The following is a 27,921-nucleotide window of genomic DNA, read 5'->3' on the forward strand; positions in this document are numbered from 1 at the left end:
ATAAGTTTATAAAAGTAAACAATAAAATATGCATTTATTCTAGGAACTTTTTAATGGAAGTCTAGCACTCTCCTGGAATGAATCACAAACAGTCGTGAAAGTATAACAGAAATAAAACACAAAAAAGGAACACAGTGCTACCTGGTTCTCCAGGATGGATTTTCTTGTTCTAGAATTAAAAAATGAGTAACTATAGGCACTATGATGGAAATAATTAGGGTTCTTCAGCATCAGTGGGCAGCCCAGTAAAACAGGACTCCGAAGACGAGTAACAAGAGATGGCGTGTCTCTTGGGGAAATATTGTCTTGGAGGGCAACAGAAGGCAAGGAAGTTACAGTACTTGAACAAAGCAGCAGAATCAATGGACCTGATGGGTTTCCATCCTGCCACTCTTTGTGCACCTCAGGAACACCAGTCGGATGCCAAGCAAATTAATGACAACAAAAAAAGCAGTCAGATTTAGGTCTGGTAAGACAAACAGCTAAGATAGGTAGTTATCAAAGAGGGTGGACACGCTTGTCATGGGGAACCATTCCTTCAAGAAACTCCACTGAAAAGCAGCAGATGATTGAAAGTACTCCCTAGTTGAAAGCACAAACACAGTTCAAGAGGTACCAACTAAAAACTGCAGCTGGGAATTTATGAACTGAGTTTACACGCTAATGTACAATCTCCTACCATCTTCAGTCTCTGTGAACATACACCTCTTGCCAAGGGACTTGAAAGAAGAAAGCCTGTATACTTGTGAACGTTCCTGGGTTTGGTGACAATGGCAGAGCTAAGAGTTGAAAGAAAGGCTGTGAAATGGTACGGAAAACAAGATATATGATGAAAGGCAAGTATAATGATTCAAGTGACAAGAGAAGATAGACTTAAGAAGGGGCCTGGTACCATGATTTATATTAAGTAAATATGACTACGAAATTAAATCAGAACATCAAGTTTCTTAAGTTTTCCCTGTGAAAGGGAATAGAAAAATACCACACTGCCTTATTACTATAAACATTACAGAGAACCATAAAATAGGGAACAGAAGTTGAAATTAAGGCAAAAGAAGAGACCCTTTGTAAGAGTTTCTGGTGACTTCACTAGCAGTTAAAAAAAGTCAATTAAGCTCCAGAAAAGGGCATCGTTAAAGTAATTAAGAATCACTCATTCAGGGATACCAATATATGTATGCCAATGAGATTCATGGCTTGGAGGTCTTGAAAATAGTTTAAGAATTGGACACAGCCTTGGAGATTTCCATTTATAAAAAAGAGTGTACTCTCTGAGTCTTTATTGATGATCCAGGGAACATGTCAGCATACACTATCTTAAAGAATTATGTCCAAAATATAAATGACAGCCTGTGTATAACACCTGAACTAAACTAAATTCTGAACTGTCCTTTTCTGTGGTTTGCAATTTAGCTTTATTCATTTTTCATAGTCCCCATGAAAGCATAACCACTTGTAGTTCATGAGATGCAAGCTAAGTAATTGGTTTAGGACTTGAGGAGAGACATTAGAAGCAACCATATGCTATCACCATCCGTGCCTGCTATTTGAGAGAAATCTTAAGATAAGACACTCATGAAAATATACATGAGAGTAATTATATGCAGCTGAAGAGGGAATCACGTATGTTACACTACTCTGTCTGTATTCTCACAACAAACTTTCAAAAAAAATAGCAGCACCTAATGGGTAGAGCTGGAACTCTGCTAAGCATAAGAAAAGCATGGAACTAAAAGCGTGAACTATGCATGAGACAGATTTTAGACCTGACAAGGGTCACACCTCTCTCCAGCTTTTAATAGTGACGCCATTATCGTTTTAAGAAAGATACTCTGGAACACATGGACACTTTCAAGTCTTTGCAACATCAAAGCTAGACAAATGTTACTTAATGCCTTCAACAGATTTGGACTCATGATTGTTTTTGTTGCAAATCCAGCCACAGTTGGAGAAGTAGGATTTTTATGCAAATTATAAAACAAATCTGCCATAGCCTCTCATCTTGCCATATCAGCATAAGACAAGCTGTGCAAGAGACATGGGAGTCCTAAGCCTTCTAGCCTGGTACTGAACCACCACGTGAGATGTGTTAGTCCTCCCCTTGGGTATGACCAAGGGACAATGACCCACATCCGAAACAATAAAAGGGACACCCAATCCCATTAAATGATCAGATCAAGACAATTCTCAGGTTTTCAGGACACAGTCAGATATTGAGGTAAAACTTGTGCAAGCAATTTTGCCAGGGAACGATGCCAGGAAACTGCAAGAGTGGTTCTCCCAAGTACCTGAAGACTAGACGCATTATAGCACTTTCATCTGAACCGTGGGAAGTCCGGGAAGTATGAAAGTGCCAGATGGTGACTGAATACTGAGCCATGGACACATTTTGGTTTCAGATCTTGCTCACTGCCCAACACAACAAGAACTGGATTTACAATATAAGCTTGAGAACTAGAATAAGTACAAATAATTAACAATGAGACATTTGCAAACATGGAGGATAAAAAAAAAAACACAAAACAGTTATGGACTTCAGAAGAAATAAGAAACAATTGGGAAGAGGAATCAGCTGAGGAAAACATTCATCAATTTATTGTTTCACTAGGCATGACTGAAATACAGATGGACGTTACAGCCTGTAAAGGCAAATTTTCCTCTGGTCTGAAAGACTCTCCAGCCCACACTTCTACATGCAAGTTTCCAGTTAAAGAATTTTCATCAGCAAGTTGTTAAAACCCTGAAGTGGCAAGAACTGAGTTTAATCTATATTCACTTGAGGACAGCCACTTGCCTACCCTGCATCACACCCAGACCATGCAATTCTCTTGCAGTACTTCACAAATCAGTATAACCAGGAAGACTAACCTGGTTCCTGGTTATTCAACTGTAATTGTTTCTCTTCAGATGTTTTACAGCTGGAGGAGGAAAGGAGACAGACAGATGAACTCAGTTTTGGACTTTACATCAGTCAACAGAAGAAATATTAGTAATGAGACATGAAACATATTGCCCATGATAGGAAATACTGATCCTACAGCTGGGCTTCAAAAAAACCCCACAGTTCACTTTGCTGGGAATAAGAAGATATGCAAAGCTTTGACTTGGGGTCAGGCCATAGGGTCAAACATACAAAGAGGACATAAATCAGAGAGTATTTCTAAAACCTACTTTCCAAAGCACAAGAGAGTGAGCACCAAGGTATTCACTAAACATACCAACACTGAAAAAAAGCCAGGTAAAAGGGCAACATATAGTAGCATACAGACCTCAGCCAGGCACAGATGTGCTGCCTGCTGCAGAGGTCAGTCCCACTCCCTGTCACCAGCTAAGCTTGGGGACCTGGCTTGACTTTTCTGACTCTCACACCCAGGTTTCATCTGCATCAGACCTAAGGCAGGGCAGCTCCGCAGGCCAGTACGTAACTGGGCGATACCCCAGGGCCCTGCACTAGCGACCAAGCTGGGGACTCGAGGAGGCTCAGGTCAACACACCTCAGAGTACACACACTACAAATTTTTCCTAGAAACTGCATTAAAGCATGACCATTGTTTATTAAATATACCTAATATTGGACTACAAAAGACTACAAGCAGTTTAATACCTCCCTTTGTGACCTGTTTCAGTACTTCACTATCATCGATAGGAACAGTAAAACGGTATCACAACTAGCAGGGAAAAGAGTGCTGGGTATAGGATATCAATGATCCAACTTCAGTGAGGCAGCTGAAGGAGTCCTTGCATCACACCCAGCAACACATAGACACAGGACCAAAAGCCTTCCTGCCTAGACCACAAGAAGTGAAGCCCACCCCTAGGCCATGGGCTTAGTGCTTAGGACAACCCAGTAGATGTTTACAAAAGAAGAGATTAAGCACAACGTGCCAGCTCTGCAAAGTGTACCTTCATCAGAGGCATTTAATAATAATGTTCTTGTGCTGCACACCACAATTTTGAGAAGCAGAGATGGAAACAGCTTCATATACTGATGCAACTCTAGCTTAGAAGCGGCTCATTTAAGGCACTTCTGTACATAAGTAAAAAAATATGTAAGATCCCATGATTGTTTACTTTTCTTTGGTTAAAGCTAGTTATCAAAATCTGGTTATTGGTTAAAAGATTTTAATGAAAATACAAATTAGTGCTACCCAACATTTCAGTGCAGTGCTGCAGCAGTTCGATTCACTTCCAGAGGAAGTGAATCCAGGCAACTGCTCCGCTCCAAGTAGCGGGAAGCTGGCAAACACAGGCAAGGGGCAAGCAGCCAAACCAACCACTAACGCTAAGAGCGGTATAAATCAACAGTTTGAATCAGAAGGTTTTACACTTCCTTTCTGAGGACTTAAGCCACTTATTGCTTCTTTTATAAACATTTATCAGCCTTGTATCAGGTCGCTAGGGTAAGGAATGAAAGTGGCAACAGTTGCAGAATACCTCCATCAGTTTGACCTTGATTTGGGCCACTTTTTTTTTGTCAGATGTCAGATCAGGAGCAAAGGTTAAGAGACTATATTCTCACACTGTTCTGACAACTCATAAACCTAAACTTTTGACACTTTTTTTTTTATTCCTTATAAATAAAAATATTAATCAGGACTTTGCTCCGCAGTCACATCGTATCACCAGATGCAGCACAAAAAGCCACAGATAGCTGATAGGGCTTTTGCATGGGTAGCCCTGTGAACAGATTTCCTTTTATAACTCTCATCCTCATTTAACAGCACTGAGGTCAGGGAAGAAGTAAAGAGCATATAATATTTAAAAAAAAGCTTTCAAAATAGGAACAGAACTCAAAGTAGATAGTTATTTCACAGCAGCAGTCAGAAAGGAAGAGAAAGGACGCACAGGAGGTTGCAACTTGCCAGTTGCACATCAGTAGTCCATAAAGCAAGGTCTCTTTTCTACCCTGAAGCCAAAGGGCAATTGAGTGCTCATCCTACCCTGTCACTCATTCTGCAACTACCTAGCAATTCTTTTTTAAATAATAGAGACATACCACTAACACTTGCACTGATTAATCTTTGGAATTTCAAATGACCCCACAGCTAAGAAAATAATGCTGGTCATTTGGGTTACAAAAAGATCTCCAAAAATACATGCAACATTTTTGTATATCAAAATATGTATTTTTCACTGGAGGCACTCAACATATCCCTAATGATTCATGTTTTGATGATTCCACCAGACTAATAAATGTCAATATGGCATTCTCCCTTGTAAAATCTGATAATATTTGCTATATCAGATATGCTGATGTTCCTGCAGAAAATTATGTGCAAGTTATCTACAAAGATAGGCACCCAAACGAATATTAAACCCCAAACACTGAATTTGAACATTCTGAATTGTAAGCTCAAATACATGAAGCATCTAAGAAGGTGCTTGTGTAACATATAAAATTAAGTATCGAAAGCACTGAAGACAAAAGGAACAAACTTTAAAATGAAGTCCAACATCTAAAGAGATTTCTACCTTGATCTTTATTGCAGTGCCATCATTTCTACTGCTACATTTTCATACTGTACAAACAATGCATTTAAGTTTCCAGTTCTTATGTTTGTGTGCTAATAAAAAAGGGGATAAATTTTCAGAGGTGTACCTCCTCAAACCCTACTGAAGGGTTTCATATGATGCAGTTCAAGACAGAATATGTTTCAGTTTGCTTGCCACAAAATAGGAAATGCTTATTTTAGTACACTTTAAAGAAAAAGTAGTATACCAAAAGTCACTATTTGGTCACTAACTATAAAAGTTACAATAAAATATGTGGGATGTGAACAGAATTTGATAGGTATACTTAAAATACATTTGACATTTTTCTCTGCTGCGTTTTATGTTTTTAATGATCTTGATAATCTTTGCTCATTTTACATGCAAATAACCTAACTACGCAAGTTAGCTTTTTAATCCAGCAAATTTCAAGTGATTTTCAACATGTGAAGAATTGTTGGGAACAAACTTTCTTTGTATTGACACTACTTTAGCACTTACACTGCATAGCAGTTTATTCAGGATGTTATAATTTAGTCCTGTGTGGGTGTCAACTGACTTGCTTCAAAGTCTGCTTCACATCTACAGTAGTTATTCAAGAAGATGCAATTATATTAGTCACACGGGCTGACTACAATGTCTAAGGCTTCTGCACATCTCACTTTGGGAAGTTAGGAACTGCAACTCCACACATTGGAAGACTTTCCCTGAAAGCGATAAATACAACGTTTCTTATCTTTTGTCAGCACAAAACCAAGTTTTGTGGGACAGATAGGTATCATCGGCAGGTCCTGTAGTAGCAGATGGGCAGGCTTTCTGCCCTCCTCCCACATCCACAAGATCTCGGGCAGGAACAGGAGAAAAGTGTCAATACAGGAGTCCTGAACACAAACTTTTTAACTTAAAATGACCTTTTCTCCCTCAAGTTTGCACTCCTTGATACAATGTTAGACACAGAAACACAGACTAGTTCTCTAAACCTTCACATTTGAAGGAACTACTCCAGAAACAACTGCAAGATGCCAACACAGATGGCATCTAACTTACTTAACCTAATTTTTTTGTCAAGTACAGCAGCCATAGCTTATGAAGAGCATATTTTAGAGAAGCCTCTTATCTTGATTTACAGAACTTGCAAATTGATGGAAAATTCATTACATCCCCTGTGTAAGTTGTTCCATGATTAATTATCCTAATTTAACTACCTTTCCTTTCGGTTCTAGGGTGACACAGAAACTTAAGGGAAAATTAAAGGCTTCATAACAACTGTTTTCCCTGAGTTTGTTTAAACCCCTAATACAGTAGATTATTGTAGCTGAAAGAGCCAAGAATTTCCCTAGTCTTCCAGTTTACATATTTAACAGCACTTTTCCCAGTTTTTCCAGTTTACATATTTAATGCCAGGCGAAAGCGTTGGTGCTGTGGAGCTAAATACACAGGGCAGTGACTGTGAAGGAAGACGAGCAGGAAAGCTAGACAAGGCCAAGGGAGAGATTTCATGGTTTAGTATCTCCCGATGAACTAAAACAGGAATTGGCAAGCTTTCAAGTTTATTTTGCTGACATGGATGTTTTCACAAAAGAAAAAAATAATTTGGTCCTGTGGCCAGAGCTTGTTTTAGCAACACCACGAGGCCTGTTTTGGAGGGATGTGATCACCCACAGTCAGGAGGCCGGGACCATGGCATGGGGCCTAGACCGGACAGCGGCAGCACACTGGGGGGAAATGTCAAGGGTCCTCGGCCCCAAGCACAGCCCCACACAAAACCATTCCCACATCAGCTCTGAAGGAGACCAGGAGAGTCTGCACCTGGGAGCTTTTATGGTGGCGATCAAAAACACATGGGGGAAAGTGAGCATTTTAACACCCTGACAGAAAGGGAAATGCTCCCATGGATGTTTGAGGGCAGTGGGTTACTCCCCCACCAGTGCTTCCCCAGTCAGGAAGCTTTCTAGCCACAGAGGATAATTTTTGTTGAATAAAGCCTTAAGTTATTAATAAGAATGAAATCTCCTGACCTAGATTTTCTCCTAGCTTAAAAAAGAAATGCATATACACACACAACACAGCCTTCATCTACAAACACTAATATATTATACTCCTTGTACACCAGAGCACTTCAAAACAGATATTTCACATTGAAAACCAAAAAAGGCTTTTTGTGCTCCTCCCTTACCCAGCTTTGTTAAGAACATGAATACAGATGATGTTTGATTAAAACAGAAACCTGAACGCCAGGTTGAATGTATTTACTTTTGAAAAGTATTTTACAATTTGATTTTCTTCTTGCCTGCTGCAATAATTGATGAAAGCTACACAGGGATTAAAATGAGCACAGGTGCGTGTCTACACAGTTCAAAGAGATTTGATCCCAAATGAAAATAATAACAAAACAAAAAAGCCTGAGTATTTTTAGGAATGGATTTAACACAGCCTAGCCAAATAAACCTAGATTAAAAGTAGGATATTTTACAGTGCAGACTTCACGTTACTGAAATTTAAAACTCACAATTCACAATGTATCAGAAACTTTTGTGAACAATACGTGATTTAAGCTGGTATTAACAGCCCTCCATATCATAAGTGTCAGAGTGGATCCAGAGGAGAAATAAAGGCACTAAAAGCAGTAAAGAGCACTAAAATACAAACAGGCACGTATAACAACAGACACTTGGCGCTAAACCAACATTATTTTTAAAATTGTGAGGGCTAAAAGGAAAGCCCATGAGCTGGGAGCATTTTACTGCCAATATACAAATATGCACAAAACCCGTGCTTATTTTCTTTGCCAAATTTATACTGCTACAGCTGGATCACAACTTCCTTGCACCCGTGAGGTCAGGAACCATTTGAAAAGAAATGCATGATACAGCTAATCTTTGTGCCAGCTAATCATACCTAATGCAAAAAACGTGAATTTCCCCATTTTTCTGTCCCAGCCTCCTTCAGCAAAGCTAACTAGCATGTCGCTAATCCCAAATTTGTTGCACTACTTCGTTAAACAGATTTAAAAGACAAATACACACAAATCAAACAGGATAAAGAATTTATTCTGTGCTCAAGGCTTATTGCTGAGCTTCTATGAGAATCGAAAACAACAGTATTCAATTGTATAGAAAACAAATTGTCTCAAAGGCATGCCAACAAAAGACTCTACACTTATGTAGGTATTTTTATACAACAGCTCTTTTCTTGCATAAACTACCTAAAATACTGTTCCTACAGTAAAATATATTCAATCTTCTTTTTGAAACAGAATCCAGTGTATTTTTAGGCCTCTGAATAATAACAGTAGGAGATTACAAATATATGGATCAGAGATGGAAGAATTCCCTTCCCTCCCTCCCCACCATGCGGGGTGGGGGGGGGTGGGGGGGAGAAAGCTTGCAGCCCCCTCAATGTGGGACACGAGTTAATTAGCAGTACCTCCAAACAGGCTTATTTTTCATTTAAGCTTCTTTTTAATAGTGAGAATGAGGGAACATTGGCGAGCACTTTGCAGAAATACATCACTGAAATTATCAACATTGAAATTTCCCAAACAGCCCTGTAACTACACTTACCTCCATTCATTTTCATGTATGTCTTACCACGGTTTTATATTTTTGTAGCATCCACTATAGTGGGTGTTATTGGAAATCAAAATTAACTCAATCTCCACGTCAAAAATCTTATTGACTTTAGAGGTTTTGAAACCTCTGAAGTTTTGACTTTAGATTTTCCAGATTTTCACACCAACCCTCAGAGGTCCCACCAGGGCACCAAGCCCAGTCTTTCAATAGACTGGTAAAGAAACTGAAATTAAGACATGAAATCCTGGGAAGGAGAAAAAAGGAAAAAAAAAAAACAACCAACAAAAAAACCACAAAACAAAAAAACACAACCAAAAAAACCATACTACAAACATATGCTTCTAGCATTTTTTTTCTTTAAGCAAAAAGCCATCATTTGCTGTTACTACACAATTCAAAATTATTTCCTTTAAATTTCTTAGAATACTAAGAAACTAGTTTTCTTATTGCTTAACCGGCTTGTATGCTAGATACTGTTTTAATTAATAATGACAGATGATTTAAAAAGCTCCCTAAATACAAAAAAATTTAGGATAAACAAAAGGAACTGTGTAAGGAGGAAAAAAGTCTTTCACCAACTTCTTGATCAATTAAACATATTGGTGAACAAATTTATTGCCATGTTTTTGTCCTGGCCAATATTAATTTTACATGCAGTTCAATCTGCGCACAACCACATTTAAAACTGCAGGGATCATAAAAAGTACACAAAGCAAGACCACTAAAAAAAGTGATCAAATGATTTTTCACATTTCACAAAATTCTGAAGGTCAGTTCAAGCCCTGAGGAAAACAAAAACTGTGAGGTTTTTATTATAGAATATCATCCTGTACATAAGACACCATATATATTTACTGTAGCATTAAAAAGTAACAAAAAGTAGACTAAGGCATTCATTGAAAACAATTAAGACTTCAGATCCTAAATAATTTAGATACTTTGAAATAACCTAAATCTAAAATTGCTATCATTTCATTTTAATTAACAGATAACCTATTCCTTTTACTGCAAGAATTTACATGGCACATGGCTAATTACTACCCTGTGAAGAGTCTGAGGGGGGAAAAAAGGCATAAATCTTAACACAGTTCATCAACACAATAAAAAAAAAATCAAAATACCATTGTTAGTGCCTTTTTTTTTTATGAGAGAGAGCAAATATAAATAAAAACATGCTCTTTCACACACAGGCAACTAAACAGGAATAAGACTGTAAAGTGAATCTGCACAGGAAACCCAGGATTAGGGCTGAAACTCTATTCTAATCCTTCTGTCCACAGAGGGAGCAGTCACCAGGCAGCATGTCATCTGGGCATGCACCTGCAATACACAGGCAGGATTTAAAATGCTTACAAAAAGATCAAGTTTTGTCTGAGAAAAGTTTCTTTTTGGCTTAGGAAGTGGAGTATCTGCCTTCCTCAAAAACAAACAATAACCACACACATCAGCTTGTCAGTGATTTTGCCAGAATGATACCTGGATGCGACACATGAACACTCAACCCATCATTCCTGGGAATGGACTTGACAGTGAGAAAAAAAGCTCAAGAAAACAGAAAAAAAAACCCTCTTGTTGTGAACATACTAAACAATTCAAGCTGACACACTCATACCACACCACTACTCTGTGAACTTTGCATTACTTTCCTGTAAATTCCTGGATTAACTGATGAAATCTAAGCACTTGGTAAAAGGTCTTCATAAACTGAGGAGGGGAGGAGCAATCCTTCAAACACAATGGAATTCCCCTAACAACGAAATAATCTTAAAAGATAGTATCATTATCTGCTGCTGCAAAATGACTATTAAAAGAGCAAGGTTCATCTTTAAATGCCATCTCCTTTTGCCTCACACAATCTTTTCTGATACTTTTATACTACAACGTGAAGCGAAGTCACATTAGGTGCTACAGCAAGAAACTTCCAGATGGGCTTGGGACCTCAGGAATTCCTGCTGTAGCTAATTGGGAGCTCTCCTGGTGCACCTGGGAGCTAAATGAACATCATCCATTCCATGGACCCATTTTGTTTCATGGAAAGATTGGTCCACTATTAAAAAGTGCGTGGGGGAGGGCTTTCTAAATCCAGTCTCCATTTTCCACTAAGATTGAAACTACTGCTTTCGGTCCTACGCCATTTTGTCATAAAACTTTAAATACAAAAGCAGCAAGAGACATTTTGTTTACATTTGGTGCTGCTTCTCAAAGTGGAATAGAACTTAATTTGACGAGATTTGTCCATAAACTGGGTTCAACTCCCACCCTATTCGTAGCCACCGCTGACAATAAAACCACAGTTTAACACTGGGAAGTGGAAACGTTTGCAGGCTATTTTCTGACCCTTCCTCCTCAAGTATACATAACAAGCCGATTGCCATCAGGACTGTTTTAATACCACTTCATATTCTACTACTAGGTACTCTTCTTGCCTGAAGAGTCAGCTACAGTCCACCAGCAGATATCACAGAGCAAGGGAGAACTTACTTATTTGTTTCTGTACACCATACGCATGCTTGTTTGTTTGAAACGAAGTTACAAGATCACGTTATTAAGTATATAAAGAATTTCATGGTGTTCATTATTATTTTAAAGCAGTCAGCCATCAGCTGCCATATTTGAGCTATGAAGAAACTGTCACAGGCAAGTTAACAAGCTCCTGAGCCAACACCAAACAATACCTGAAGAAACAAAACAGCACGTCAGCTTCTAAACTGAAAACTTTTACATAATTAAGATATGCAAATAGGGTTAAACAAAAAGAAAAGAAAAAAAAGTCTTTAAATGATCTGACTATATCTATCTGCAACCATTTTCCTATTGATAAAGCCACATCCTTGATTTTCAGCTTAGTAAGAGGAAAGGCTCAGATAGGTATTTTGTATCTGCTAATGTCTGAATATCATTACAGTGTGCTGTTACTGACTATCAAGTACTAATACTAATGGTTATTTAAGTTCACAGTAATTATATAACTTATCCTTTTTAAACAGTTTACTGGATTAAATACTAAACAGCTTTATCCTGCATAAAATCGAGCCAAAAATGCAACAGAGCATCTTCACTGCAATTCTCAGTTTTTCCTTTGAAAAGCAAACTCATTATGTTCTATAAAGAGAAAAAAATTCTCTAAAAAAAGACTAAATTCTTTATTTCTCAAAGGCAGGCTTTGAAAAGATTGCATCAAAAAAGATTTCATTCTTGGCTCAAACACGAACATTTGGGAATCACTGCTTCTGAGCAAGGATGCACCCACTTAAAGACAGAAGAATTTATTTTGAAAAGCAGTGTGAAATTTCGGGGGGGGGGGGGGGGTAAACCCACACGTATTTTGCACTTCCCAGCTTTTGGTAGTTCTCCAGATAAGACAAAATCTCAAAATAACCTCTTCCCCATATAACCATTTTCTCATAGACGTTACCAAGTTATCTTATACCACCAGCAAGAACTTCTACAAGAAGTAACTACTTCCAGACAAAGCAACTCAGAGTACAGTCATTAAGTGAAAATTAAAAGTACTTGAGGTATTTGAGAAGAGATACCCGAGAGTGGGGCCTGGGGAATACATTTCAGCAGGTGCCCACCTCGTGCTGCCTTGCCACTGGTCTGTTCAGCACCCTTCAGAAGCCACCAGGAGCAACACTGTAGCTCAGGGATCATGGGCCACCTCTTCAAGGCCCAGGGCAGGAGGCAAGTTTCAGCCCAGCCCCACCACTAAGGACTATGTTCCTACCATAGCTAACGGTCCTCAGAGGAGCAACACTTCTCCTTTGGATGCAGACCATGTACTGTAACTGTTTCCCCAAATTTGGTCCAAACCAGCTGCAGAAAGGCAAAGCTCATCTAGAAAATTATATCAGGTCCCCAAAGAAACATTTAGGACTTTTAAACAAAGATTATTTGTGCGTGTAGACATGTGGACACCAGTGCATTATGGCAAAAATATCAAGGGATGGGGAGGAGGATTCAGTCTTTTGTCTCCAAGACGACTCAAGATTACCCGCAGACATCCACATAACGTTTCTTGGATGTCAAAGAATGCTGCAGGTCCCCTGGTCAGTGGTGCAAGTCATAAACCAGAGCTCCCTTGACAACTCCTTTTCCCTGCGTCATGCACGCGCGTTTTCCTGGGAACGTTGTTTTGTGTATTCTCCAGGTATTTGATGTGAAGGGATTGCTGCTTTCTCTCTATCTATGATGCAAAACCTGGACTGCGACCTGTGAGTGCTCTTGAAGTCACCTGTGGCTCTCCCGTTGAGCGCCTCTCACAGAACCAGAGGTAGGGGACACCAAAAGATCCAGGAGGTACGGCTAGGTAGACCCTGTGATCCAACCTGGAGGCCAGCCACGCCCCGATCCCAGGGGAATGGCAGACCAGGCCACGTACCATGGGCTCCCAAAGGAAACCCAGACCTGCAGCACAGCAGGGAGCCCGCAGTCCTTTCCAGAGACTGCCTCTTCTCAAGAGCATCGGGGAGCAAAGGCGCGCCCCGCCACAAGGACACATCCAACGCACATGTCTTGCCATCAAGACCAAACGGAGGACTGCAGAAAGACTCTGCCCCAAGCAGGCAATCAGCCTCTGCCTTGCTGCTGATGCGTCTCTACAAGCTGCCTTTACAGCAGGGTCAGAAAAAACTGGCTTCAGATGGTAGCTATTTCAACAACTGCACTCCCTTCACAAGTGTCAGTCTCCAGCTACAATTACTGCACCAGGCACCAGCTCATCTTTTTTTCCCCTTTTTATTTAAATACTCACACCCTGGAATGTACGTAGAAGTTAATTACAGGACTTTTATTATATAGGTCAAGTCCTGACCTGTTCATCTGCATATATTAGCATAAAGGTAAAAGTACTACAGACATCAAAAATGAAGCATTAATGGTTAGTTTAAACACATGTCCTAGAGATTGTTAGAAGAAAAAAACAAAACACTTTAAATGAAAAAAATTTAAGACAACAGAAAAGCAATAACTAAGGAAGTGAGGCACTACTTAATTTGAATCTTTTCCCCCAAGAGGATTTTCCCTTGTGACTAGTTAGTTGTATTTTATGAGCAGACAACATAACAAACCAGACACCTTCATTTTACATCACTGTACATTTCATACATACTCAGGCTGAAGACCAACTATATAATTCAGATCAGTTTTGAAACATGCTTTTAAATTCTCTGAAAAGGCTGTACACAGGTTTCCATGTAGAACATATCCCTTTTCTTCCCAAGTCAGAAAAGAATCGGTTAAAGCAAAACCACTGTGCAATTGAGAACAATTAAGCAGGTACATTCTGTAATTTCTCAGCAGGGGAAAGAAGTTCTCCTACACTCCAAGCGGCCAAAGGCTGTGAAGCTGTGATCAAAGACATGATAATATCAAAAAAAAGACGCTGGACAGCAACCCAATGGCACACTCCCTTCTTTCTCAGGAGCCTTCAGAGGTACAAAGCCCAGCAGCCAGAACTAACCCAGACATACTCTAGCACTGCAATTGCCTCCTCCGTATCCTTGCCAACCCGTGCCTCTTCTTTATCCTTGGAGAATACTCACTAGAGGTGCCAATGAAGTTTGCAGGGCAGTGACCACAGCATTTCTTAAATTCTCATTTATACTTTGATTAATTGTCATGCCAATGAGCTAGCCAATCATGGATAATAATTGTAAGCGCTGTTTAACTTGATGAACAAGATAAACAGAACTAAAGTATGGTATATCTCATTGTCAGAGAACCACAACCTTTGCAAGTATGAAAAAGTAAGTTCCGACATTGACTTTAGAAAAATCCCAGTCCAGGAAGATCTGCACAACCCTGCGTAACTCTGCAAAACAGCTTCAAATAAAGAAAAAAAAAAATTTGCATCCACGTGACTGCTCTACAGAAGCAAGAAGATATTTTCCCCACTCCAACATACCAGGTTACTAGAATAACACTTAAAGCGGCTTTTAAAAGTTCGGTGTTCTATATATTGCCTAGTAAGAAGAGAAAGGTATTAAGGAAACAATGGTAAATCCACTGTTGCAACTCCGGAATTGTAATGTAAAAAGGACTAAGTGCAGAACTATTTTATTGCTTCTTTCAGCTCAGTATATTATGGTACCAAATTACACTTCATTGAAGGAGGACTTCATGGGGATTGCTGGCACTCTTCAGTCTGGTTCAACATCAAAAACAGCTGACTTTATTTTCAAATATTAGATGGCTTTCACAATTTGCCAAAGTTGAATGAAATATTCCATGAAAGCAAATCACACTTATTAAGGAACAGGTTTTGTTTCTCATTAGAAATTCAACTTTAAATTAGTCAAAGTTCTAAGCATAGGAAAGACATAGCAGAAAGACTGGAACCTCACAGCAGCCAACTTTGCATTAGACAGTATCTGTATCACAACTGCCATAATACAAACTGCCTCCTTGCCCTCCTGTCCGACTCACACTGCCATTCCTTCAGGCTCAAACCGCAGCAATGGGTGACATGCTACCGGCCTGGAGCACTGCAATACTAACCACATCTACTCCTAAGCCACAGCACAATTATTAGGTGCAAATACTACCAGGGCTCTTCTGATACCAGTCTTTGCCTCTCTGGTGTCCACCTCAGCTGCAACACCTACAGGAAAGAAAGTTTTTGGGGAAAATGTTTTGGCCTCGCAGCAAAACGGGAACGAAGGGTACTGGGAGAGCAAGCATGGGTCTATAGGGTGGGCAGCTCTTCCACTCCACAGCTCCACCGATCCCCTCTGACCAAAATATATAATAATATCCTGCTATTCAGCAGTAAAGCAAGCCTACCGTCATTAGTAGCATTTGATTAGTATTGACTGTAATAATAGCACAGGAGGCAAATATCCCTCTCTACTCTCTGGCTGAGCAGGGCAGCCCACGCGATGCAGTAAAATGTACGTAGGAGGTGGAGTGTGAGGATCTGATTTCATATTGGGGCAGGACACCTTATAAAAAGTCTTTTCAGTAGCAGTCATCCAGAAGTAATATGGAAATCAAATTAGTTGATTGCAACAATCTAAACAGCATAATTTGATACCTTCACAGTAGTTCTCGGATAATGAGAGTTTAGAAGGAGAAATCCTATATCTTTTACTAAACCCAACACAGCTGGGAGACAGGGCCTCTCACTACAGCTTTTGCCTATTCCATTTTAGGCCTAGTAATGAAAACACTAATGCTGCTTAGCCAGCAAAGCACAAGTTACTTCAGCTTCTATCTCCCCAAAGTCTATAATTCTCTGGTCTAGTCTTCATGAAGAGCACTTAAAAATGTTTCAAATATAAGGTGAATGTCCATATAATCATCTCTGCACGTGCCTCTTTGTAAGTGGTAAGGACACTACTCCAGAAGGCACTGCAGAGCTCACAGTTTCTCTCCTGGGCTCCAGGAGGACAAGCAGGTATACCTACCAGGTTAGGGTCTAAAAATAAGTCCAGAAAGCGACATGCAGGTTCACCATCACACTATGGACAAGCCAGTTGTGAGGATACAGATGTTTCACAGAATATCTCAAGTTGGAAGGGACACATAAGGATCATTGAGTCCAACTCCCTGCTCCTTGCAGAACTACCCAAACCTAAACCATGACTAAAAGCGTTGTCCAGACACTCCTTGAACTCTGATGGGCTTGGTGCTGTGACCACTTCCCTGGGGAGCCTGTTCCAGTGATCAACCACCCCCTCAGTGAAGAAACTTTTCCTAATGTCCAATCTGAACCTCCCCTGATGCAGCTTCATTCCATTTCATCGTGTCCTATTGCTGGTCACCAAGGGAGGAGATCAGTACCTCCCCCTCAGCTGCCCGTGAGGAAGTTGTAGACTGCCATGAGGTCACCCCTCAGCCTTCTCTTATCCAAGCTGAACAAACCAAGTGACCTCAGCCACTCCTCATAAGTCATGAGTGCACAGTATCAAAGTTACAGCGATTGCACAGGTTGCAAACACACCGAAGCCCAGAACACACCATAAATGTTCACAGAGCACGGGCTTTAGAGACAGAAGGGGGACGGCAGCAACACAGGGCATGAAGAGAGGGAATGTCAAGCAAAGTCCAAGAGCTGCCTGAGATGCAAGGAGATGCTATGTGAGGTGCCACTGGATCCCAGGGAGGCCACCATACTCCAAATTCTCTGGATAATGCTTACAAAGGTGTCCTCTAGGATGGTCCTATACAAGTGTTTTAGTCCAGTGTCTGATTTCTTACTCTATAGAAAATTAGCCCTTACCTCCTGGTGTTAAGGGAGGCCGCCTTATTTTTTCATTCACATTTACTTGGACAATATTCTTTCATCTTTGATCCCTCCAGCCCACATAATAATACAGGTGATTGTGAATAGTAGGCCACTGACTCGATTTTGCATTTTTATTACCTTTGGGAGAAAGTATGCTGCAATAATTTTGTTCTAGCTCATCAACACTCCTGTTCTTTAGTATATTTTCTGGATAAAGCCCATGTAGACAAATTAGCAGGATGGTATTTCACATAGTTCTTGGTCTTTATGGTTCATCCTCTCACTTAGCTCATGTTTGCTGTCAGTTGCCAGGTTCTTAGATCAGGAAAGAGTAATTCACGCATCTGCCTACCGTAACAAAAAACAGAAAGGCCAGAAGGGAGCAGCTGATTTTCCCATCTCACAGAGCTTCAAAATATCCCTTTAAAGTTCCACTCCCAACAGTGACAGTCCAAAGAAGCTCCAAGAAAGGTACACAGCAAATCTTTGTCCTGAATGCTACTAATTTTATGTTTGCTGAGTGAAAACCATGTCTATTTATGTGCATTTCTGCAATTGCACTTTTTCATTCATTAAGATGAGAAATTGTTTCTTGTATGCAATCTGCTACTATTCAGATAGCAAAACATTGTGATGTCTGGTAGCAGGCTTGCTGTTTTTGGCTTTAGGAGGGTTTTTCTTTTTTTTCCCCTCTTCCTGTGAGAGGAAAGCTTTTCCCAAAGGATTTAAGCGATTTCATAAAACAAATGTAAAAACAAAGACACTTTTGTTTAAGGACTGAAGGTTTTGTTTTGCTTTAAGGGGGATGGAGAGGGAAGGAAGAGAAAAATGACACTGATCATCTTTCAATTAAACAGGAAAAAAAAAGCTGATATCTCATTCCTAAAATAGAAACTTTGTGATAGCACAAACTTGCTATAATAAAAAGGTCATAAAAAAAAATTCGAGTTAAGATTTTTTCTAACTATACAAATTTAGTTTATTATAGTCACAAGTGAACACCTCAAATCATTACAGCAAAGATCAGAGGAGAACCACATTTTTCTCTCCAAATTCAAGTGCTTACACTGTGCATTCCTATACACTCTGCTTCATTAAAGTCAGTTTCTCCTTTCCCTCACAGTCTATCAAACAGGAAGAAAGAGGAAAAAAAAAAAAAAAGACCTGAAATGTGTGGCTTTAAATACAGAAAGATTTGGGAGATTCACTTCAGCTAGAACTTCTGAAGCTTAACCTAATATTGAACATTTAATTTACTGAAATAGGACCCAATACTACAACAGGAATAACCCCCTGAACATGCGCAGCAAACACTGCAAGATGGGGACAACACAATAACAATAAAAAAAGGAAAAACTAATTAAAACATCTGAAATCCTCAGCAAAGCATGTGTGGAGGTCTTGCAGGAAATCTGAGTGAACAGACCTTCACATCTGCAAGTGTTCCCCAAGCATTTATACAAATGCATTGCAGAAATCTCAAGTGTTGCAGAAGTGGGATTCTAGTTTCTGATTAGCAGATATTAATTAATGGAATTATCTGATTTATCAGGCAGTCCCTACATATTGTATGAAGTTTCATTATGTAGAAAGAAGTCCGACAGCCACAGTGATCTTCAGTGAGAAAATAACATCTGTCCAAACAGAGTAAAAGTAATCCATCAAGTCCCATTCACACTGCCCAGCATTTAAATTCATTCAGGACTGTCACTCACTGCAATTATCATTCAAGATCCAAAACTAACACATTGGGAGAATATACTTCTGCAATATACTTCGGTAATATCACAGCTCAGAAAGGCAAAACAACATAGATAATAAGAATCTTGCAATTAAATACAACATGCAAGTGAAATCTATCACATTTTAACTACTTGTACTTATATGACTCATTTACAAATGTTAGTATTAAATTTGATTTTTTTTCTAAACGTAGTCTTGAAGTACTTGCATGCATGGGAAGTGACAAGATGTTCTTTTAAGTAAGAGATTAAAAAACAGGTCTAAAGCCATTGGTGGCGGACAGAAGGAGAAATAACATTCTATCAAATAGATTACAGCAATATTACTTTTTATATATATAAAATAAAGTAGAAATAAAATGTGTATTATCACCATCATCTCAGAAGTGCTCTACCCAACCATTACTTAAATGATTCTCCTCCATCCTAGTTTAAGCTGCATAAATATATGCACATACACACACAAAAAACAGTTTCATTTCTAGTGGCCCCCTGACCTCCTAAATGGTAACATGCACAGATTAACTTGGCAAATAGAGAAAGACAACATACAAAGGTCATTACAAATCCAAAGGTCTGGGTCCACTCATGAATTTGGGTAGTTATTCAAAATAGACTTGTCTAATATTGCGTAGAGGCACTGGACAAAGGGGAAGACACTGCTACCAATGGTTCTTTCACAACAGAAGGACACTCCTTCAGCTCCTATTTGCCCAGAAAAACACCATGTGGAAATCTGAAAGTTAAACCACCTGAAGGCTGCAGAACAAGCTTTCTTTCCCCATTCTTCTGTCCACAATTTTTCTCTTTTCCTTTGTTTTTAAACTATGCAAGACGCCACATAATTTACAGATGCTCACACCTAAAAGGTTCTCCTGCAGTTTGCTCTAAGGTTCTGCTTTGTTCCTTCCCCGCTATAACCTCTCTTCATTCAAAATCTGCTTTTCTAAACAGTGCAACCCCAACCAGCTAATAGATATCCCACAGTTACAACACAGCAATGAATAAAACATGAGCTTTCCAATTTAATTTGAACACAAGTTAATGTGCCTACTGAGCTCATGTGTAATATATAAGCATTTCTCCTTCATTTCCCTGTTCACCAGTTTGTCCATTCACAGTCTTTCCATAATTCTCATTTTCTCAATCACATTTTCTCTCTTGTATTCTTTCATGTGTGCATGTTCCAGGTTTTACCTCCATCTCTTATATTGCTTGCTCCTTGCTCCAATCCATTTCTCTGCTTCCCAGTCTGACCATGTTCACCACAAATGCACAGTTCCTTGACCTATTAACAAGAAGGATATTCCTTTCCACTTGCTTGAGCTGCAGACAATACTGGATGCTGCTGCTATCTTCCCTGTCCAATAAACATTTCCTCCCATTTCTTAATGCAGACTTTTCCAAGACCTCAAATGGTAACAGGAAGTTATTTGAGTGATTTTGTTTTTAAAGAACACAGCAAAGCATCAGAAGACAAGTGCTCTGCTCTCTGATTTGCTAGAAACCATTTGAATTTAGGTTGAATCTCTCCTTTGTAAATCCGAAATAACTCTTCCACGTCATCCATTAATATTTGGAACTTGAAGGCTGTCAAGTGAAAGGCACTATACAAGTGCCAAGCATAGCCCTAGTCTCATCTTTTTTAATGATACACCCAACACTCATATAGAAGAGCAATAGGAGCAAATGAAAAATCACAATAAGCGAATAGCCTACTAATACATGCTAAAAGCTACCAAGACAATAAATTCAATTTTCCCTGGGATTGTTAAATTATTCTTTTGATGGCTCAACACAATCTCTTCACATTTATTTCCTAGGGGGGGTGCTGACACATTAAGCTCATTACACAGCTCCTCTTTAAAGAAAAAACACACATGCATTTAAAGGAAACACGTAAAATTTAATAGTTCAGATTTTTAATAAACTATGCTGGAAAGGAGTTTGCAACTGGATTATTTGTAAGGAAATTAGACACCTGCCTTCTAAATTCAAAACAAACAGACATAAAGCAATATCAAGACACTGATCTTGCTTTGATGTACAAACACACTTAAAGCATCTTACTTTTTAAATGATTCTTCTCAAGATACGTGCACACATCTGACATACATTCTCCTTCCTTTTTGAAGAGTCATCTTGAAACTTCCAGAAGTTTGACTGCGCATACAAAGGCCAGTTACAGCAGGGCTTATAAATGGACAGACCCTGATGCTATAGCAAAGATCAAATTAAATCAACCTGGCAGAGCCTTCAAACCACATACACCATCATTATGCTTTCTGTGAGGCACATGCCTCTTCGGTGTGTACCAGCCAAATCTTCAACAGGCGCACTAGAGAAAGCGTCTGAACTGGCATATCTCATACCTCAATTTGTTCCCAGCAGTTAAGTTGCATTGGCTTTTGTATAGCTCAGCACCAGCGCCTAGGTCAGGTACTACACCTTCAAAGCAAAGCTATAGACGAGCACATGTCCTCCCAGCTGGGAGCCCCCACCCTGGGTCTTCAGCAGTCCTGCACTTCACCTACTGTGCAAGGCTCTGCCCGAGTCCCATCCCAGGTAAAGCCTCCCTATTCCTGTTCCCAGTAGCACAATCCTCAAACAAGAAGATGCAGCCAGTGCCACAGAGCACTCCTAAGACCAGAGAGTATGAAATCAGGCAGAGGATAGATAGGGGCACACACTCAACAGGAAAGCATAATCCTTTTATTTATTTATGGGTTCAAGTCAACCATCCTGACCTCCAGCCTGCATGTCCATGTATGCATTTTCTGTCCCACGCATATTAATTTGCTGTTATCTTTAATATTTTATGAGTTATACTTGATTTGACTCCATTATACACTAAAATAGAAGAAAAAGCAGCAGCTACTAATGCCATAGACAGGGATTTTACTTGTTCTAAATTCCATTCATCATCAAGTTACTGGACAACACATACTCCCCAAAAATAAGTATTTCTGCTCATCACACTTCCTTCACAGAAGTGTTTTCCATGTCTGTTGATCAGCAGTGAAGATCAAAGCATAAAAGTTATGGCAGCTTGAGTTACCCAAACTGCCTGTTAGGTTTAACCTGGCAAGCAGCTAAACACCACACAGACATTCGCTTGTTCCCCTCCTGCCCCCGCAGTGGGATGGGGGAGAGGATCGGGGAGGAAAAAAAAAAAAAAAAAAAAAAAAGGTAAAATTCATGGGTTGAGATAAAGACAGTTTAATAGGACAGAAAAGGAAGGGGGGAAAAATTAACGATAATAAAAAAAGAATATACAAAACAAGTGATGCGCGACGCAATTGCTCACGACCCACCGACTGATGCCCAGCCAGTCCCTGAGCAGCAGCCCCCTGGCCAGCTTCCCCCCAGTTTATATACTGGGCATGACATCATATCGTATGGGATAGCCCCTTTGGCCCGTTTGGGTCAGCTGTCCAGGCTGTGCCCCCCCCCCCAGCTTCTTCTGCACCTCCAGCCTTCTCAGTCAGTAGAGCATGGGAAGCTGAAAAGTCCTTGACTTAGTGTAAGCACTACTTAGCAACAACTAAAACATCAGTGTGTTAGCAACATTATTCTCACGATAAATCCAAAACACAGCACTATACCAGCTACTAGGAAGAAAATTAACTCTATTCCAGCCAAAGCCAGGACACTGCCCATTTCCTTAACAGTCACATGCAAACTTAAACACAAACTGGGACTTAAGAGAAGTACAGCTGGGAGGGCACCCAAAATCTGACAGTTAGGAAACTCATTTTGATTTCCCGTGTACAATATTCTAACATTCATTCAACAAGTCATCAAATCATCCTCCCGTATGTCAAGTTTTTAATCCAAAATTACAGATGAGCCTTCAGTTTATGACTCTTCCTCTTCTCCAAGAATTCGCCTGAGGGAATTTATAAGCAGCTGCTATCTCCCCCTCTGCCGTTACTAAGCTACAAAAGCCAGCGTAGCTTAAGTTTTGGTCTCCTGTCTAACTCCAGACTGTTCGCGCCCCATCATCCTTGTAGCCTGAATGTCCCTGGACATTTTCCACTAGAATTTAATATTTTCTGGACACAGGTGACCAGAGCTATGTACAGTATTTGACATGAAGTCTCTCTAACGCCTTGCATAATAACTTGCCTATCTCCACTGAAGAGCTCTCATCGAGGGATCACATTTGCATTCATTTCATGCCTACCATCAAATAGAGTCATCCCTGTTTGACTATGGCATTCAGGCCTTTTCCTCCAGGCTTGTTTTAAGGGATGACCTGCCAACTGATAGCAGATGTGTTGTTAATAATCACTCAGTAGATAATTTTGCTTTTAGAGCTATTTAACTTCCTCTCATTCCTATTGCTTCAGTCATCACAGACATTCAGTTCTTCCGGTGCAATAATCCAAGCCCGCTCGGTGCTGACTATGTTTCCTAACTTTGCCTCACCAGCAATCGTTCTTTGCATATAGTTATCTCAGCCAGTACGGTGAAGTAAAAAAGACCAGCCCTGATTCAGAGCAATAACTCCTTCATTCATGCAGACAGAGTCACAATTTCTTTTTCAGGTTGCTCTTCCAAACCACCTCACCATTCTTCCGTCAAGCCCCACACTTCCAATTTAGTCATTTTCAGCATCACGCCATGGTGTACACACATCAAACTGAAGCCTTCTGCTCCTTTTGTCCAGGACACTCAGTATTTAACCACTAATAATACGACTTTAGTCTTCCATGACCTAATTATTATATGGCAAATCCATGATGCATTTTATCGCGTTTTCCACTTATCTTTGTATACTTAATTACTTTTTCCATTCCAAATTTGTTTAAATCCTCGAATACTATTAAGACCAGAGTAAAACGTGTGAAGATTTCGTTCTCTTCTCCTTTTAAAATAAATACAAGTATACTTCTTTTGCTATACTGCAATCACAACTGCTACATTCAACTTGACAGATAACAAATCAATCCTTTTTTTTAACCTGGTTCCAGTGTCCTGCACTAACTTTCAGACCCCTAAAGCAAAGACCCGTTGCTTCCTTAGTTTGACTGCGTTAAATCCGGAAGCAGGCATAAGACATTTATTCTGGTCATTTCTGTTTGGCACCCTATCTTTATCCCATGTTCAAATCCTCGTCCCTATCAAAAACTGGTTATAACTGCTAATTTTGGAGGCATTAGACATACTTTTCAACTATAGTCTGGTCCTCACAACATCATAGCCAAGTTCTCTTCTCTTTTTATTTTTTTCCTCTTCATCTTAAATTTCTTTATGCTCTAGCTTTTGGCAGTTCATGTGCTAGCCCTGAAGTTTCTGCTCTCCAATGATCAATCCTCTCCTTTGCTTCATTCCTTACAGGTTTTCTGGTAACTTGCAGTATCTTATTCTCGCAGCAAGGTCCACAGCCCCATTTGGCAAGCTTTTCCTCCTCCTTGAAATGCAGTTTCCAAGCAGCTGTTTTACCTTCCATTTAAGACAGTCCAAGCTTTTTTTTTTTTTTTTTTAACTTCTAACTCCTACAGGTCTTCAGCCGTGTGGACTTCACAAACTAGTTCCTCTAACTTCTCAGAACTTGCCCTGTTAAAGTAAAACTTCCTTGAAATAAAAGCACTTTGTAGTTGACGTATACTTATCCTTCAGTTTAATTTAAAATAATTAACTTGTGGCTAATCAACACATGTGCTTAAGGCCTTGTGGAATGGAGCCATAATCTAGCAGTGGAAAGCAAGACCCAGTGTCAGCCACAGAGACCAGAGACATTCCTTACCTGGAGTTCAAAGATACACCCTCTAGTTCTGGGCAGGCTGTAAACATGAGCCTTCATTTACTCTACATTCCACTGCAATTAATGGCCAAAATCTACCCTACGATATTTCAGTGTACTGATTTCCTATCTATGTCACCACTAGGAAACATACTTACAAAAGCACATTTGAGAAACATCCTCCTTTTATACACCAGCACCGTATCTCAAATGCGGTCTGTAGCTCTGGGCAACCAGAACACGTTTGCAAGGCTACGTTCTATAGTTCGACTCAGTTTTGCCTCACTAAATCAATGTTAGCCCTCCAGATTTTGGGGCATAACATGAACCTTTAACAGAAAGCCACCTCCCGTCCACTGGAAGACTGCGCCCACATTAAGTGCCTCCAGCAGCAATTTGAGATCTGATGTCTTCAGTGCACACACCACAAGCCTACAAGGAGCAGGGAAGGAGGTGCTGATGGCCCAGCGCTACAGCAGGACACGGAAAGAACCGCTCTGGCAAAGTGACAGCAAATAATCTCCACGTGAATCTGAAACCACCGTTTCCCTCTTAACTTCAGCTTGTGATACAATTTTCTTAACATGGATGTACTGGTATGAGGGCAGTCCAGGCCTTCTGTGCAACAGAGTGAACTTGCTGGCATAGGCTATCAGTTCCATCAAGGCAGTAAATCACACTAACCACCACGTTCCTGGTATACCTGCATCTACACTGCGGCGCACAGGCACCTGCCTGCTACCTCCTGCCCACAGAGGGGAAACTCAGTACCGCAGCATGAAATATCAACTGATGTGATAAGTTACTAACCCACATAAAATGGGGGCCCTGTCAGCTCTAATGGCCCCACACAATGGCAAGGGCTGCCCCCCATCTCTGAAGGGCTGATGGTGGCCTCCGCACCCACCTCCCTTGGCCACCGTCACCAACAGGTACACCTCCCCAGAGAGCACATTCACACTGCTAGGTACCTTCTGCTCTCCTGACCAGTCTCACTAGCTCGAGCCAAACCTTTGCAGCAGCGGGGTGTTCAGCCACCCTCTGAACTGAGGAGCATGGCACTGGACACTTTGAAAAAGCAATTAACTGTGTTAGTCGCACACGAGGAAATAACGCACCACCTTTTACTCCAGAAGTGCTTAAAAGTGTTTTATCTTGTTAATTCTAGGTCAGCTGAGCGCACGCGTGGTATGGATTACACTGACCCTTTTAGAGCTCTCAACATTTGTAAATAAGGAGGATGCTTAACATGAGGCACAAGCCAAGCTGTGCACCCCCCGTACACCGCGTACCAAGATCGACCAGCAGGCTTTACGGGCAGAACCAAGGACAAGTTGCTTTATAAAGCATGGCTCTTATGGCACATAGCTACGAATGTGAAATAAATTATAAATGCCAAATCTGACCCAGTATCATATTAAATCAATATAGGTGTTTTAGAGAAAAAGGAAGTTGAACTGAAATGACCTTTGCAAAGCCACCCAACAAATCAGTGGCAGATTTACGAACGGAGCAAATATTTACAGCTGAGTGATAAAAAGGTCTACATTAAAGATAAAAGCTGTCTTGCTGCTTACAAAACACAACAGCATTGCCATTTTAAGCACAAAGGAGATGTTTAATCCTTAAATATCTGAACACAGTAACTGCAGACTTTACATACAAGTGAGGCTCAACACACAAATGACTGTAAAATTCAAGTTTAAAAAAGTTAATACTGTGATTCACTGGAGATGTTAATCCGCCAGCGTCAGGTCTTTGAAAATTTGAACCACCTTCTCTGCCCTACGAGCTGCCATGTATGTTGGACCCTAGGACAGAAGTAATTCCATTGCTTTCCCTTCTTTTCACATATGCCTTGTCTGAGTAAGGGAAGAAGGAGGAAAAAAACCAGACATTTAAGTAAATTACCTTTTGGATAAGCTTCCTCCCTTCTCCCAGCTAAAGTTTTCCGTAGGTCAGATTAGCAGTTTGAAGCGAAAGCCGGCGCCGGCAGGCCCAGTTTCAGGCGGTGTTGTGACAGATGCGGAGCAGACCCCGAGCAGGGCGAGCGCCGAGCCGGGGGAGGCGGCCATGTGCTCTCAGCCCCGCATCCCCCCGCACGACGGGCATCCCGGGGAGGAACTTCACGCCTCGCACCGACTCGGGGAAATCACTCGGCGGAGTTCAGCAGCTATTACTTCCAGCGGCTTTCTCCTGGGCCATATGTTTTCCCCTGACATTAGCGGGGAATTGCAGAGGAGACAAACCGCTTCGCCCGCCCCGCCGCGGACCCGCTGGGGGCCGGAACCGCCGCCCGCAGGGCAGGGGACGGAGCCGGCTCGGCCCCGCTTCCGCGCGGGGCACCCACCCCACGGGGGCCGCTCTCTGTCACCGGAGGGAGCCGCCCGCCCCCCGACCCCCGCCGGCAGGGCAGGGCAGGGCAGGGCAGGGCAGGGCTGGGCTGGGCAGGGCGGCCCCAGCCGCAGCGCCCGGCGGGGAAGCGCGCCGCCGCCAGCCCCGCACCCCGCCCGCGCTGCCGGCCCCCTCGCCAGACGCCCGCCGGAGCTGCTGGGGGGGGGGGGGGTCCCGCCCGCCGCCGCTCCCCGGGGCCGCCCCCAGCAAGCGGGGGAACCGCTGCGGGACGGCGCCGCGCTCAGCCCCGGGCCCCACCGCGCCCGGAGCAAGCGGCCCGCCCGGCCCGGCGCCGCGCCTCACCGCCGCCCTTACCGTCCTCGCCAGCGCGGCGCGGGAGCCTCCCGGAGAGGAGCGAGGTGAAGCCGCGGGGAAGAGCAGAGAGCCGGGGCCGAGAAAGCCGCCGCCGCCAGGAGGTGGAGGAGGAGGAGGAGGAGGGGGCGGAGGATCGGCGTTGGAGGGGAGGAGACGGGGGGCGGGGGAGCGGAGCGGCTGGCAGCCGCCCTCCCGCCGCGCAGCCGGCGCTTCCTCCCGACACGCCGCCGAGCCGGGCCGGGCCGGGCCGGGCCGGGCGCGGGGGCCGGAGCGTGGGGCCCGCCCAGCGCCGCCGGGCCCGGCTGGCGGGGCGGGGAGCCCGGGGCGGGCGGGATCGCCCCTGCTGCACAAAGGGGACCCGCCGCCGCCTTTGTTCGGCCGAGCGGCGCCCGGGAGGGGAGGGCGGCGGGGTGACACGTTGGGCGCTTCTCC

The 27,921-nt window shown here is 41.8% G+C and overlaps 1 protein-coding gene across 8 annotated transcripts in view; it reads right to left on the reverse strand.

Moving 5' to 3' along the window:
* FAM110B (family with sequence similarity 110 member B) overlaps positions 1-27,627 on the reverse strand; it is a 119,727-nt gene extending 92,100 nt beyond the window's left edge. For 6 of the 8 annotated variants that reach the window (XM_087752761.1, XM_087752790.1, XM_087752806.1 and 3 more), the window contains exon 1: positions 27,490-27,627. The gene's annotated coding sequence lies outside the window, so the exon portion shown is untranslated. Of the gene's footprint in view, positions 1-26,691; positions 27,269-27,489 lie in introns of those variants that run through there. The other 2 variants (XM_087752827.1, XM_087752772.1) reach the window with 2 other exon arrangements.
* Between the last annotated feature and the right edge of the window lie 294 nt (positions 27,628-27,921).

This window comes from Nipponia nippon, unplaced genomic scaffold (genome assembly GCF_047370975.1).
Source record: "Nipponia nippon isolate SJK-2023a ecotype South Korea unplaced genomic scaffold, ASM4737097v1 scaffold_1, whole genome shotgun sequence".
Classification (NCBI taxonomy): domain Eukaryota; kingdom Metazoa; phylum Chordata; class Aves; order Pelecaniformes; family Threskiornithidae; genus Nipponia; species Nipponia nippon.